Source organism: Corvus hawaiiensis, chromosome 26, assembly GCF_020740725.1.
Source record: "Corvus hawaiiensis isolate bCorHaw1 chromosome 26, bCorHaw1.pri.cur, whole genome shotgun sequence".
Lineage (NCBI taxonomy): Eukaryota > Metazoa > Chordata > Aves > Passeriformes > Corvidae > Corvus > Corvus hawaiiensis.
In genome coordinates this window covers 21,552,226-21,566,718 of record NC_063238.1, presented here as the reverse complement: position 1 = coordinate 21,566,718, position 14,493 = coordinate 21,552,226, and the positions used below count along the sequence as shown (strand labels likewise).

The 14,493-nt window shown below is 43.2% G+C and overlaps 1 long non-coding RNA gene across 1 annotated transcript in view; it reads right to left on the bottom strand.

Moving 5' to 3' along the window:
* The window catches only part of LOC125317292, an 80,162-nt gene that overhangs the window by 33,402 nt on the left and 32,267 nt on the right, over nucleotides 1-14,493 (bottom strand). The window contains exon 2 of the long non-coding RNA XR_007200006.1: nucleotides 1,573-1,655. This is a non-coding gene — a long non-coding RNA (uncharacterized LOC125317292). The remainder of the gene's footprint in view (nucleotides 1-1,572; nucleotides 1,656-14,493) is intronic.

Sequence of the window (14,493 nt, the reverse complement as noted above, 5' to 3'; positions counted from 1 at the left end):
AAGGCAGTTGAAGGACAAATTGCACACCTGAACCATGGGCAAAGCTTGGTAACGGGGAATTGGATCTGTGACCACACACATGAAAAATGGTGGCAAATCCCAATCTGAAGCATTCTTCCAAAAGTCTAACTTCCAGTTCTTAATCAGGTCTGACATTTTTACACATAATCAGTTATTTGCAGCATTTAAAAGGCAAACAGTTCTCCACTCTGTTCTGAGCATCATCTTGGAAAACCACTTCCACAGCTTAAAAAAATTGCAATAATCAAAAGTCCAGTGAATTTCCTGCTTCACCACAAGCTCCAGCCACACCACAGGCTTGAGGGCAGTAAAATCGGGGCAGTTTGGATCCGAGCATTATTTTGCATTAACAGCCCAAGGCTAGAGAAATGGCTCTCGAGTTTGGCTCAGGGCTGGAAACAAAGGGAGCGGAAATTTCCCGGTGGGTGACCCAGGCCCCCAGCGCCGCCCGGGCCGAGATGCTGCGGCAGCCGCGTCGGCTCCGGCTGCGCTCACGCCGCGCACACGGCGGGGGACACCTAGCGGGGCCTGGGGCTGCTGCCAGCCCGGCCAAGGCTCGGCTCGGCTCGGCTCGGCACTGCGGCACGGCACTACGGCACGGCACTGCGGCACGGCACTACGGCGCGGCACGGCTCGGCGCGGCACGGCTCGCCTCGGCACGGCTCGCCTCGGCACGGCACGGCACTGCGGCACGGCACGGCTCGCCTCGGCACGGCACTGCGGCACGGCACTGCGGCACGGCTCGCCTCGGCTCGGCTCGCCTCGGCACGGCACGGCTCGGCACGGCACGGCTCGCCTCGGCACGGCACTGCGGCACGGCACGGCACGGCACGGCTCGCCTCGGCTCGGCTCGCCTCGGCTCGGCTCGGCACGGCACGGCTCGGCTCGGCTCGGCTGTGCGAGCCCGCAGAGCACGAGAGCCCCGCTGGAACCTGCCTATGCGTCCTCGGAGCAGCTGCTGCTGTTTTAAAGCCGTGATTAGTTAATGTGGAAGAATGCCGCTGAAAACCGCAGTGACTTCCACAGGTGGCTGCCTGCATTCCCTATGAGCCAAGATTCCCACCTTAAATACAGGGCTGCCCACTGGGAAATCAGACAAAGCCTGTGTCCTCAACATCCCTGACAAGTAGGGAAGGCTTTGGACAGCACCTGCCAGGAAAGCAGGATGGCATCCTTTACCAGCACTGTGGTGTGCAGGAGAGGAAAGCAGACTTCAAAATCAAGGAATCTTCCATCTCTTCCCACTTGTCCCCACTGAGATGTGGCCTCCAACTCCATGCAAGGTGGTGCTTTCTCTCTAATTCCTAATATTTCCTACTATGGGGTGCATTTCCTGTTGCCTATGAGATGTTATTCATCACAGTATCAAGCACAACTTAATTTTCTGCAGCAAGGCTGCTTTTTTTTTTTTTTTTATGGTATGTCCTTCAGCAATAACAGTTCATCTTTTAATACAATATTAATTACTTGTTTTGTTATTACAGTACAGCACCAGTTGCTCTCTTGTCATAGCAAAAGTTCTTTTATTTCTTCATCCCTGCAAACCCTTACCTGGTTCCCAATTCCCATAGTTTCTGAGCACTCTTTTCACCTTCTCTTTTTTCAATCTTGCAATGCAATGAATCTCTTTCTTCCTGTATCCAGAAGAAAAGCATATGACTCAGAGATGATACCTGAAGTTGTGGGCCAACAGTACAGATTTTACATTTCCAGATGAATGACAGACCCTGCAAACACAGGTGATAAGCAAAATTCTAAACCTCCTAAATAGTTTCTAGCAAAAATACAGGAAATTTAAGAGAAATTAAATATATGGGGTTTAAAGAGCAATGCCAGTACCTAAAGTGCTGCTCAGTTTATAGTTTTCAGGCCACAGTTTCTAAATAAAGCTTTAAACAGCTTGGCTGCACAGTCCTTAAAGTATCATAGCGTGTTACTGCAAGCAGATTTCCTTTCATGACAGAGAAAGAGAACAAAATATGAAGAAATATTTTTTCCTAAGAGGTTAGAAAAAATTATATGCTCTGGGTTCCAACTTCTCTGTGTGTCTAAAAACTCAACATCCAACCCTACAACCAACACAGTGATGGTCACCCTCTAAGGACAACTTGTCCTAAAACAAATGCCCATGATATCTTGAATGAATCAACCTGGGAACAGCCATTTCTCTTCACTGAGGCCAAGCAACTAGATTCAACACCTGACTTCAAGATGTCAATCAATAGGTGGTATGAGTGCATTCTGGAGCCTAAGAAGCCATTACACTGAGAGAATATTTCTATGAGGGATTTCACAGAAAGCTTTTTTATTCTCCCCAGTAAAGGACATGGAGAACCCAACCCTTCTCCTAAGACCTGGAAGATCAATAGAGGGAGCTCCCTACACACTCTCCGTCCCAGACAGGAGACTGCTACTGTTTACCTACCCTTGGCTGCCAGGTCTCCTCAGACCAGCTTCTGTAAGTTATTGCATATGCATAGAGGACTGGTGGAATAAAGGGCTTTAAGAGAAAACAAACTATCCCTCCACTTTTCCTGCAAGCCAGAGGAAGAATATGGAAAGAATATGCAGTGAACTCTGGAAACTGAGCTCACTGACCTCAGTAACAGCACTTCAGATCACCAAAGCTCTTCTAGGCTCTGCAGCAGGGTAGAGCGTGCTGACTAGACTTCAGCTCCCTTCAGGACCTCGAAGCATCAGGAAACTCACTGGAGTCTACCTGCATTGTGGTATATGTGTTTGGAACATTTGGACAATGGGCGCATTTTTGGCAGGCTATCGGAAGCCATCACACTGCTAGTGGTACCTGGTGTCACTTGTCTGATACACCTTCAAACACTGTGATAGAAACATGCAAAGCTTGTGAAAATCGACAGAGGGCTTGAGAAGTATCTTCACTGATAGCTTGTGAACAGAAAGAAGTGATTTTCATGAAGATCTGCTAAGGTTGCCTGGCTGCCAGAACAGGGAATTACACAAAAGATAAACCTGAAATCCTTCTTGACAGGGTGAAGTTTGTTCACTGAAAGACAGGGAAGGGATTTCCCACACGGAAGATAGCACAAGCAAGGGCTGCTTGGAATAGGTTACTACTTCCCTTGATTCTAACAGTGAGTTCCTAACTGGTAGTTACAAAGCAAAACAAACAAACAAAAATAAACCAACCAACTAAAAACACCAAAACACAAAACAAAAACAAAAACAAAAAACCCAACATAAAAGCAAACAACCAAGAAAAAAAAACCCAACCAAACAACAAAAAACCAACCAAACAAAAAAACCCCTACAAGAATAAATTATTCTGAGTCCTTAGAAGGCAGCAGGATGGGATATGAACACCTGGGGTCTTCCAGGGCCTTCAAAAGAAAGGAGCTTACAGTGGGGGACTGATATTTGTTAGGTCAGAAGGTAGTGTTGAAGATACCAGGCATGCTTTGGAAGACATAAATCCTCAGCACTCATCTACAGAGCAATACAGGGTAATTAAGACAAGCAGATGTCATGGACTCTTCATTCAGCTAAAGTGTGGTGGAGGGGCTTCCTCTCCTTTAAACACCAACAAAATCATCTGTCATTCATAACAAAAATGTCTTTGAGAGGAAATTATCATTAAGACAAAATTCAGTAGATTTGTTTCACCTTGTCATGTAAGAATTCTGGAGTTTTGGAAAGAAAAACTAAACCCCTGAACTGCAAAATGCAGTTTGCCCCTCTGCATCAGTATGTGCCAGACTGCATGACGCAGGAGACTCAACAGAGTCGGCATGAAGTGATTTTGTTCCCTTTTTGTGAGGCTGGGGACAGACCAGTTTCACACAGCCTCTGCTGAAGACATAGATATGAGAACCCTGACAAAAGTCAATCTGTCCTGTTAATCTCCCAATCCTACAGAGTTTCATTTTTCAAATAATTACACAGCAGAAGCATTCTCAGGAATACTGGTTGGTCTGTTAGGGCTTCCTTCACCACCTCCCTTCACCATATAAGTTATATGGAGAACTATTACAGCTTCCTTTCTGTGGGAGAACAAGGTTTGAGAAGTTTAACAGCATGTCCTAAATCTTTAACTCATTACCTCTCTTGCTTGTTTGATTCTTATTCCAAGTTGAAAGTACTTGACAGCTATTCTGATCTCAGGCTACTGATAATGTGCCTGCAGCTGAAATGTCACCCATTTTAAGGGGGTTGGGTGTAGATATCACAAGCAAAACAATCACTTCTCTCTTTGACTTGATCTCTGGGGCATCCAACCCAGATTGAGCATTATCTGAAGTATTCAGCAAGGGCTTTCACAGATGTGCAGCTCCTTTTGAAGAACTGTCTCAAGCATCTTTTTAAGCCTTGACTATAAAATAAACTTCAAATTTGTTACAGCTTGAACAAAAAGCAAAGCCGGCAGCCATTCTTTCCTCTGAAGACTTCTGTTTATTGTAGAGAGTTTTAACCATGTTTTAATTTCAGAATTTTTAAAATACTTATTTTCTGAGAAATAAACTTAGATGGCTTAGCTGTAAATTAAACCTGAGTTGCCTGACTGCTACCCAGGCATCTACCAAGAAGGCCCACTGTCTTACAAGTTCAGCTGCATCTCCCTGGCTGCCCTATAACCAGGACAAGCTCTGTTTGTGTTTCTCTTAAAATATATATATTTGCTGGCACAGGGACCAGCAAGCCAGAGCTTGCACTGCTGGACTTTCTGCTCCCAAGGAGTCTCACATGGCTGCTGTCCAGCGTGGTTACATCCACACAGGTACAGCACAGGAAAACACGTCGGTCAGTGTAGAAAAACTGCTGCAGCTGTACTGAGCAACAGAACTGAGGTGGGCAGTAAGATACTGTGCAGTAAGTTATATACTGGAAAGACAAAAGAATACAAAATGAAATCAGTCAGTAAATCTGTGGGAGTGGCTGAAGAGGGAGTGGTCTGGGAGGGATGAGTGACAGGAGAGCAAGTGTGTAAACACCACACTGGATTTCCAGGTACATCTGCATCCTAAGGCATTCCCCCTCACCAGAGACAAACGCAATAGCACATTCTTAGTTTTAAAGACTTTTTTTGGACAAAAAATAGATGTGGTAGATGAACAGTATAAATTTCAGCAGCACGGAAAGTAGCCAGGTGAGTCAGCAAAAACTGTGCTACTTGTTACATGTCACTCAGAGCATGGCAAATGGAAAGGATTTGAGTGCATTCTCACCTGATCCAGACCTGGCAGAAGTTTTAACCATCACTGATGAGACTAAGTTGGACATAATAAGCATGCAAATGATAACCCGGAGTACAATAAGTCAGCAACAGCTTTGTGTGTAATAATGATTAATGGGTACTTACACTAACACTAGCACACATCCATAAGCTCTGTGAATTACTAACTAGCAGAGGAAAAGATGTAGCCCTCATAAATCCACATGGCACACTGCAAATTGGCTGCTCCAATGAAGAAAGCTCAGTGTGAACCACTACAGAAGAAAGGGGCACATGACTAAATTTCAGCAGAAGCCTCTGCCTCCACAGCAGGTATCAAAACTTACTGATGCAAGGGAAGTGTTTTGAATAAGCATAGATGCAGCAGGAAACACATGATGTGGTGTGGTACACAGCACTGTGGATGCTTCTCTTGTATCAGGAGGGCAGTCACAGGCTACAGAAAAGAAGTTGGACCATTATCTACAGTGTCTAAACCATCCCAATCATTTTATCTGCAATGTCTAGAGCCATCTGAAGAACCAAATTCCTAAACTGCCTGTAGAACCAAGTTTGCATATTACAGATTTGTTTTGGTCTTAGGTAGCTCATTTAAGTGATCCTGCACTACACCTTTTTCCAGTGATCTGAAACATAACAAAGGTGTTATTCTCTCTTTGATGCTTTTATGTCCAGTGGCAAATAAACATCCTCGGTGGCAAACCCCAGCCAGGTCAGAAACAATGGGAGAGATAAAGCTATCAAGATACCGTATCTTACACACAGTACTGAGTGTTTATGTAACAGCTTGATAAGAAAGGCAATATACAGTGAACTGCAAGAGGTCTCTGAAGACCTGAACTCTCAGTGCTGGTGCGAAGAAGCCAGAATGATGTTGAGATGGCTCCAATCTTTATATCTGTGCCTACAAGAGCAGGGACTTCCTGAGAATGTGCCACAACAGGTACAGCAATCCAGGAGTTGCTAGAGCAGGGGGAACCATGTATGTCTTTGTCACTAATCAAGTGAAAATCAAGTTCCAGACAGAAGAAATTAAAAAAAAAAAAAAAAAGGCAACTAAACCAAGTTTATTTTCTTTTAACAACAGAAATTTTTCAAGCCAGGAGACCAGACAGACACATTCACCATCAGTGCTGTCATCTAGACACGGGCCTGGTGTTCAGTGGGGCAATGTGCCAGGAATCACATTCCTGGCAGCAGGAAACAGCAGGTGCCTTGGACCCGTGGGTGGCTGCAACCTGCAGTGATGGGACTGGTGATACTTTTAGGTGTGCAAGATGTAGGTGAGAGAAACTGAGGTTGTGGTTAATGCTGTGGGATCCAAGAGATGTGTTCAGCTCTCAGCATCACCCCTCTCTTCCTTGCGTGTTGCAATCTTTTTCCTATTCAGCCGCCTCGCCTATTTAGTCTATGCATGGAATTGCCATTTGGAGTCCCATGCCCAGAACTATTTCACTGTTGCCTAGGGCCTGTAATAACAGAAAATAATCATCATAATCTTAGAAACCAGAATTTTAAACACAAATGGATTTCCAGAGATGCTTTGGTCAGTTTTTTACTTTCTCTGTGTGTGCAGCTCCCTCAGTGTCAGCACCAATTCTAAATTTGCCCTGGTTGGTAGAGGACAAAACCTTGTATATAAAAAAAGGGGGTTTCCCCATAACACTCCATTTTTGTATAAGTGAAATGTAAAAGACTTTAAAAAACATTGGAGGGGGAAAAAAATGAAAGAAGAACTTAGTCATCAGGATATGAAAAAACTGCTTTTTCTAGACATCCTGGTTGACTTCCAAGCTGCATCTGACAGCTAGAGAAGCACAGTCCATCATGGATGTTTTTCCATTTCCAATCCTTTCCCTGAAGCCCTTCATTCTGTAAAACATTCCCTCTCAGTGTCCCCCACACTTCATCCTACTCATGACTGGCTTAAGTGATGTATCTGAACGATCTGAGCTGTGTAAAACACAGCTTTGTACAAGCCTGACACCGGTGACGGATAGAGGGACTCAACGCTTTTTTTCCTGCAGATGTGGTGATTTGGGAAATGTGTAGATGCTGAATATGTGCCACTAGATCCATTCATCTTTGCAAAGAGTACTGAGTATGCTCACATGTGCGCGTGGTCATACAGAAACATGCACAAACGGAAAAATATCAGGAAAAATGGTAGATCTTTCCATTAACCTGATCTTTCAGCTATACCTTACCAAGTGGAGAGGAGTGGATACCCTACAGCTTGGAGTGGGGGGATTTATTTTCTTTTTAAAAACAATGGACATATTTTTTATTTATTCATACTGTATGTTCTAGTTTTAGCAATAGCCTGTATCACGTCAGACTTTATTGAAGACCTCCCACTTATGTTAAGAATTGCTATACTCCATCAAGTCACAACCTGCTTAGTCTAATATCTTGCTTTTAAGACTTGCCAAGATGTTTCAAAGGAAATTCATGAAAATCCCAGTGGTAATCAAATTATGGAATGATCTGTTTCTAAGATGCCACCTTTTTAGCTGTTGGCTTATGTCCTTATTATTCCTGCTTTCCACTTTCAGTATTTATGTCAATAATCAAGGTCAGCTCCTCACTCATTATCTAAGAGAGCATTGCTCACTGATTTCACATGAGATGCATAATTTCAAATGAAGATGTTTTCCTCTCCTTATTGTGCCCATCATTCCTGTGGTATCAAAGCATTTGCTCTTGAAACTGGAGGATTTTTAGGTTGGTTGGGTTTGGACACTGCTAGTTTACCAAAGGACTTTACAGATCTTTCTGCTGGGCTCATTTATTAATTATTAAAGTTCATTTTAAATGCACCGTAATTCCTGTAAGTGGTTCATGTACCCTTCCCAAGAGTTGCCATGCATGCCACCCAGTGAGCAGTGTAACCCTGCTCACATCCAAGAACTCCCTTCACTGTTCACCTCTTTCTGCAGGATCCCCAGTGATGATATTCTACAGCATGGATTGCACCTGTTTTTCTTTCAGCCTGTCATTCAACTTGTTTTCTTTCTAAACCTAGTCATTCTTCCTTTCTCTTATGTTTTGTCTTGGTCTGTTTCTAATCATTGACAGCACTTTCTTCTTGTTCTGTGATTGCATAGTTTCTTCAACAGCCTCTTTTGAGGGATTTTGTAAGAGACTTTTTGAAAGCTTTAGTGATCTTCTCCTGAGTGGAGGGTGTGACATCATGTTAGAGTTCAACTATTACCTTTTCCCTGTCTCCCTACAAAATCTGTCAAGGTGAGAAGAGTGGAGGGGACTGAACAGCCACTGTATGCATGCTGGCTGGCATAGCCTCCTCCATCTGATGGTGCTTTCCATGGAAATTGTGGCTGCATTAATTTTGGCTGAATTTTGAGGGCTATTTTTGGAGGGTTTAAAAACCTCAAGGGACTTACTTTTATTCATGTAAATGGTCTTGACTTAAATTTATTAAAGATATATAAACATGCCCACTCTGCTTAACTTCAGTTAGCTTTCACTGAGTATAGAGTGGGATGGCTGGAGCAGAAGCTAGGATCCCTGGTTTGTAGGGATGGCTTCTCTGAACCAAGACAGGCTCAAACAGGCTGAGATGAGATGAGTGGGGGATTGTCAGACAATGATGATGTTTTGGGGCGGTGAATGAAAGTCCTTTAGATCTTCCATAATACTTCCCTCCACATTAGGGAAGAGACGTAGGTTAGGGGGAGGAGTTGGATAAAGGACTGAAGAAGGGAGTTGAGGAGTATTTCCAAGCACACAAATGCTGCAAGCACATTGACTGACTATAATCTGTCAATACTATGTAGAACATAGACTACTGAGCTGCTACTCAGTAACTCTGGGTGGAGGGATTGTCCAGAATTTTAAGTCTTCTTTATTCAGGTGTACTGGGCTATGTGGACACATGAACAGAGAGAGAAGTACCAGTACAGGCTGGGGGCTGACCCACAAGAGAGCAGCTCTGCAGAGAAAGATCTGGGAGTTTTGGTGGATGACAAGCTGACCATGAGCCAGCAGTGTCCTTGCAGCCAGGAGGGCCAATGGTGTCCTGGGGTGCATTGGGAAGAGCATGGCCAGCAGATTGAGGGAGGAGATCCTGCCCCTCTATTCAGCCCTAGTGAAGCACCATCTGGAGAGCTGTGTCCAGTTCTGGGCTCCTCAATACAAGAAAAACAAGGAGCTACTGGAGAGGGGCAGCAGAGGGGCACAAAAATGATGAGGGGTCTGTAGCATCTGTTACAAAAAGAGACTGGGGGAGCTGGGCCTGAGAGGAGAAGACTGAGAGGGGATCTCATCAACACCTATAAATACCTCAAAGGCAGGTGCCGAGAAGATGGTGCCTTTTCACCAGCTCTTTTCAGTGGTGCCCAGTGACAGGACAAGGGGCAATGACCATAAACTAAAATACAAGAAGTTCAACCTCAACATGAGGAAGAACTTCTTTACGCGGAGAGTGGCAGAGCACTGGCACAGGCTGCCCAGGGAGGTTGTGGAGTCTCCCTCCTGGGAGACATTCAAAACCCACATGAACATGTTCCTCTGTAATCTGATCTAAGTGACCCTGCCTGGGTGGGAGACTTGGACTGGATGATCTCCAGAGCTCCCTTCCAACCCTAAAAATTCTGTGATTCTGTGAAAGACATAATTTTGGAGAAAACTAAGCTTTGTTGGCTTTTTACGAGCAAGCAACCTGTATGTTGAAATAACAGGCATTTGAGATCATGTCAAACTGTGATTTGATTCTTTAAAGGGTAAATTTGCCACTGTTTGGATGAGAAGAAATCGATTCTAGTAGTTGTGTACTTTTTTTTTCCTTTTTCAATTTGGGCCTTCCCAAAAATTAACAAATGGTCTTAGAATTTGAAATATTGTTGTATTTACAGTCTCCAAAACCAGGCACATCTTCTCCAAACCATCCTCTCCTTATCTTATTATGTGGGAATTCACCCACACTTGAAGGTATTTTTTGTGGAGATCCAGGGACTTCCACCTACTGCTCTGGCTTCTGCCAGCAGGAGCCTCTGGTCATGGGTACTGCTATATTTTTTTCAATATACTCCAGTGTTGGCATGTAGGAACTGATGCTGCCTTAGGGGGCTTGGGAAGCTTTTGAGGAATTAAAACTAAGCATCCTTTGGCCACAGGTGAGAAGGCAGTATGCTGTAATTTTCTAGCTAGACAAAGTGGGATTGCTTGGTTGTTTTCCAAAATGTACATATCTGAGTACAATATTAATGAGACAGTCAAGAAATGCTAATGACATTGTTTTCCAAGTTAACATGTGTGAGAGAAAAACATTAGAAAAAAATTAGATCAATGAAACTGAGGAATTCAACTGTCATTTTACTTCTGTAGGTGACCTTTCTGTAGTAAATCTTAGACATAACTGGCAGTGAAATAATTTTTCATCTGTCCTTTGAACAGCAGATTTCTGTCTCCATCCCTATCAATCTGGTACTTTTCATGAATCATAAAATCTTTTGTTTGTTTGTTTGTTTGTTTGTTTTCAACTATACAAGAAAAAGAAATGGTCATTTCAGGAATAACCACTCTGATTTTGTCTCAGAAAAAGGATAGGCATCTCCTATAATAAATCTTAACTGATACTGTGTTACCAGAACAGATACAGCAGGTCCAATGTGTTCTCCTTTCCATGTAAACAGCATTTTTCTGTGTTGTGGTATTTCCTCACTGCACCACTTGGCTTATTGAGAGAGCAGAACGATTCACTGTAGCTCAGAACCAAACTTTCTTCTGTCAATAGGCACTTGAAGGATTTGCCAGGTAGATAAACTGCAGACTGTACTTTTGCCTGAGGGTATCAGCACATATGCCAGCCTAAGTAACAGCAAACTTCAGGATTAGGGCAGGAAAAAAATTGAATGTAAATAGATGGAGGTGCTACAACCCTTTTTTTTTTTTTTTGCCTCTTGACAGCTGATAATTTATACCAACCTTCACTAATTTATTCCTCTTTCAGATTTCCTATTTCCCTCCGTCTCACTCCCTTTCTATCCAGCAAATGATGCTATCCACAAAATTTCCAGCATTACAGCAGTAACTCCCACCACAGAGGTGCAGACCTCACCTCTATCGACGGCAGTAATGCAGACCTGAGAAATACTGGTGTGAGGAGTGCAGGAGGTCACTGTGAGAATATAGCTATACCAGCAACTTAAGCACACCTAGGCTTAGATACCTACACTGTTGGTACCGACTGGAATAGCACTCCCTGGCTCATGACACCTTCTGACCAAGTCCAGGATCTGTCTGGGATAATGGTCAAAAGTGTGCATGAAAGCAGGTAACAGCATAGGTAAGCACTGAGCACTTTTGCAGGGCAGTGCCATTTCCTTGGGTACAGAGAGCCACCAGGCACAGAAAAGGGCACTGCGCACCCAAGCAAGGCAAGGGGGCAAGGGACTGATATGCAGAAAAATGGGGGATGAAGGCAGATAAAAGAGATGTCAATATTACTTTATCTTTAGAGATAGTAAATGCTGTGGGGTACATAAGATGATGAAAAGATAAAACTAATAAAATAATTAATTTATTGAAAATTAGCCTCAAATACATGGATGAGGGCAATTAAATGGCTTTAGCTGTCAGATGGTAGTGAGGCTCTGGCATGCACTTCTAGAGAGTGCAAACTGCTTTAAAATGAAGCTGATTCAGTTTGAGAAGGTGATTTTCTAATGTGACTGAGAATGGAAGAGCTGCTGCATTACCTGGGCCTGCAGGTCCAGGAATGGCCCCATCTAAATGCAAGGATATGTGCAGTGGTGTACCTGAGCAAGACCACCTGAAGCACCTTTGCCATATAAGCTGACAGCCAACTGCTTTGCAGAGACATCCTTTTCTTACAGGCCAGTTTCTGCTGGCTCAGGAGATCAGCAAACAACATCAATCTGATTCCCCTTCTAATGGACTTAAACTATCATGCTTTATTCCCTACATCTGTATATAAGATCAATAAATCTGTGCTTAAGTCCAAATTTTAAAAATGGTAAATTTTTTATGTATGAAGACACTGCTTTGATTTTATTTGATTGGTTCTTAGTTAAAGACCATGGACTGCCTTGCTCTATTGGTATGCAGATGCTATTCCCATGAGTACAACCACGACAAGCTTTAAGCCAGCCAGCTCCATTAAGCCACTCCTTAGTAACTCTAATCCTGGTGTTATATATTCCCTCTGGGGCCAGCAGGCAGAACCTGTTCTTCTCCCAGAAGACCAGTATTTTCTCTCAACTGTTTTCATTTCCATTTTTTAAAGCCCACATGGGAAAAGGTGAGATTAATGTGGCCTAACTCTGTGGCACTCAACCATTTAGCTTTGCTAAAGCTAATGGGAATTGCTTGGGGCTGCAAATGCAGCAGTGCATGAGCAAACCTGATTGTTGGCTGAAAAACAAGTATCCTATGTCTTCTGCATTTACCTGATCACATAAGTTCTGTCTGGTCTTGAGGCCTTACCTTAAGGTCAGAATTGCACCCAACAAAATTGTAGAAGTGAATTTTTTAAGTATCTAAAAATCTGCATTAGTATAATTCTGCCATAAATGTCACTGATACTTTTCCCACCTGTTAGGCACCTGGATTACCTCTGCTGTGCCATACTGCAAGTTTGTGTGTGTAATGCAGATATAGGACAGGGGAAAAGCATTCTAGAACTTCTAATAACCAACAAAAGAGGACCAAGAGACCTTTGGTGTAACCAAAGCATGCACCAATATTCGAACACGTGCTCAGGATACAGGATTCCCTTTCACAACTTGCTATTGGATCATCCACTGTCTGGATCCTCAGCAGCCACTTTGCCTTAGCAAAATCTCCATTACTCCTCCAGAAACTAATCATGCCACACAAACAGTAATGTTTTTTAATGACTTGGAAGTTCTCATGTGCTAATAAAAAGACCTGGTAACTTGTTATGACATTCTCTGGAGTGAAGGAAATCTGTGCTTTGCAGTCTCTGATAGATTGCAAACCAAGTAAGAAAATTCAACTTCAGCAATGCAATTTGTTAATATCTTTTCAGATGAGTGTCTTGAAAACATCCAAATGAGACCTCACTTGACCTAGATTTAGGTGAACAAAGAGCTAATTACTTCAAAAATAGAGTGTCAGTAATCTTGGGAGCATGGCAGTATTTTTGATGAAGCTGTCAAAAACTGGAGAACTCTTTCCAGAAAGTCAAGCCTGAGTGTCTGCTGTGAACAGTGCTGCAGTAAAAACCTGGAGCATCCTCTTGAGAGTGTAGCGAATAGAGTAAATCCACGCTGTATTAAAGCCCCAAATTAGACTTTGCACTGTCTACAAAAATGACTGTGAGTATAGGTGTTGCAGGGGAAACCTGGAGAGGAGGAAGTGCTGCATAAACAGGCAGCAGGAGCATGGATGCCTCAGCATTACCTTTCCAGGCTGATCCAAAACTCATTCCTTGGGTGTACTGCTGTCTTCCAACATCTCCCATCCAGCTACGGAAGGATGTGAACAGGTCTCAGAAAAATACAGCACAGGGACAACTTCCCAGATGACCAACAAAGTCAGAAAGGGGAGGAAGCAATCACAGTGTCCTGCAGATTTTTCCTTCAAAACATTGTAAATTTAATATTAGTCAGCATGAGACACATGTCTTGTGTTTTCTTAACATATTCCAGATAGCTGTAGTGCTCTGTGAACATGCAGTGTAGGATTGTCAAGGCAAATGCTGGGGTTTTGGGATTGAAAACAGGGTAAATTAGTGCCAAATGTGCCTTTCACGTTCTTCATGGCAATGCTACATCTCTGTACCCCCATCTCTGAGCCACCTTCAACTGGCTTATGTTCCTTTGGCACAAGCCATTACTGAGGCCAGACTGAGCATATACAGCACTTCTAGTCGTTTCTAACAGGAGGTTATGCCTTGCAACAACAAAGTAGAGTTATCTTTTAAAATAAATTTACCTTTCAGCAAAGATTCCTGAGAAAGAGGTTTCCTAAAGGTGCCTTACTTGATGCAAATGCTGCACAAAGTTTAATTTCCTCCAAATTTTCTGCAGTGTGTTTGTCTCTGTAATAAAATTCTCCACAGCAGGTGGATGCTTGATCTTGCTGCTTTTAACCAGCAATTTCATTTTGGTTGAAAAAAGTTTGAGCAGCCAGTCAGAAATCTGGATTTCAGAAAATTGGTATTTCCATGCAAAACCCAACCTTGTTGTTTGACCTGCTCCATGTTGCACTTACTGACCATCTGGCCCATTTTTTGTGCAAGAAAAGTTGAACTTGCAATA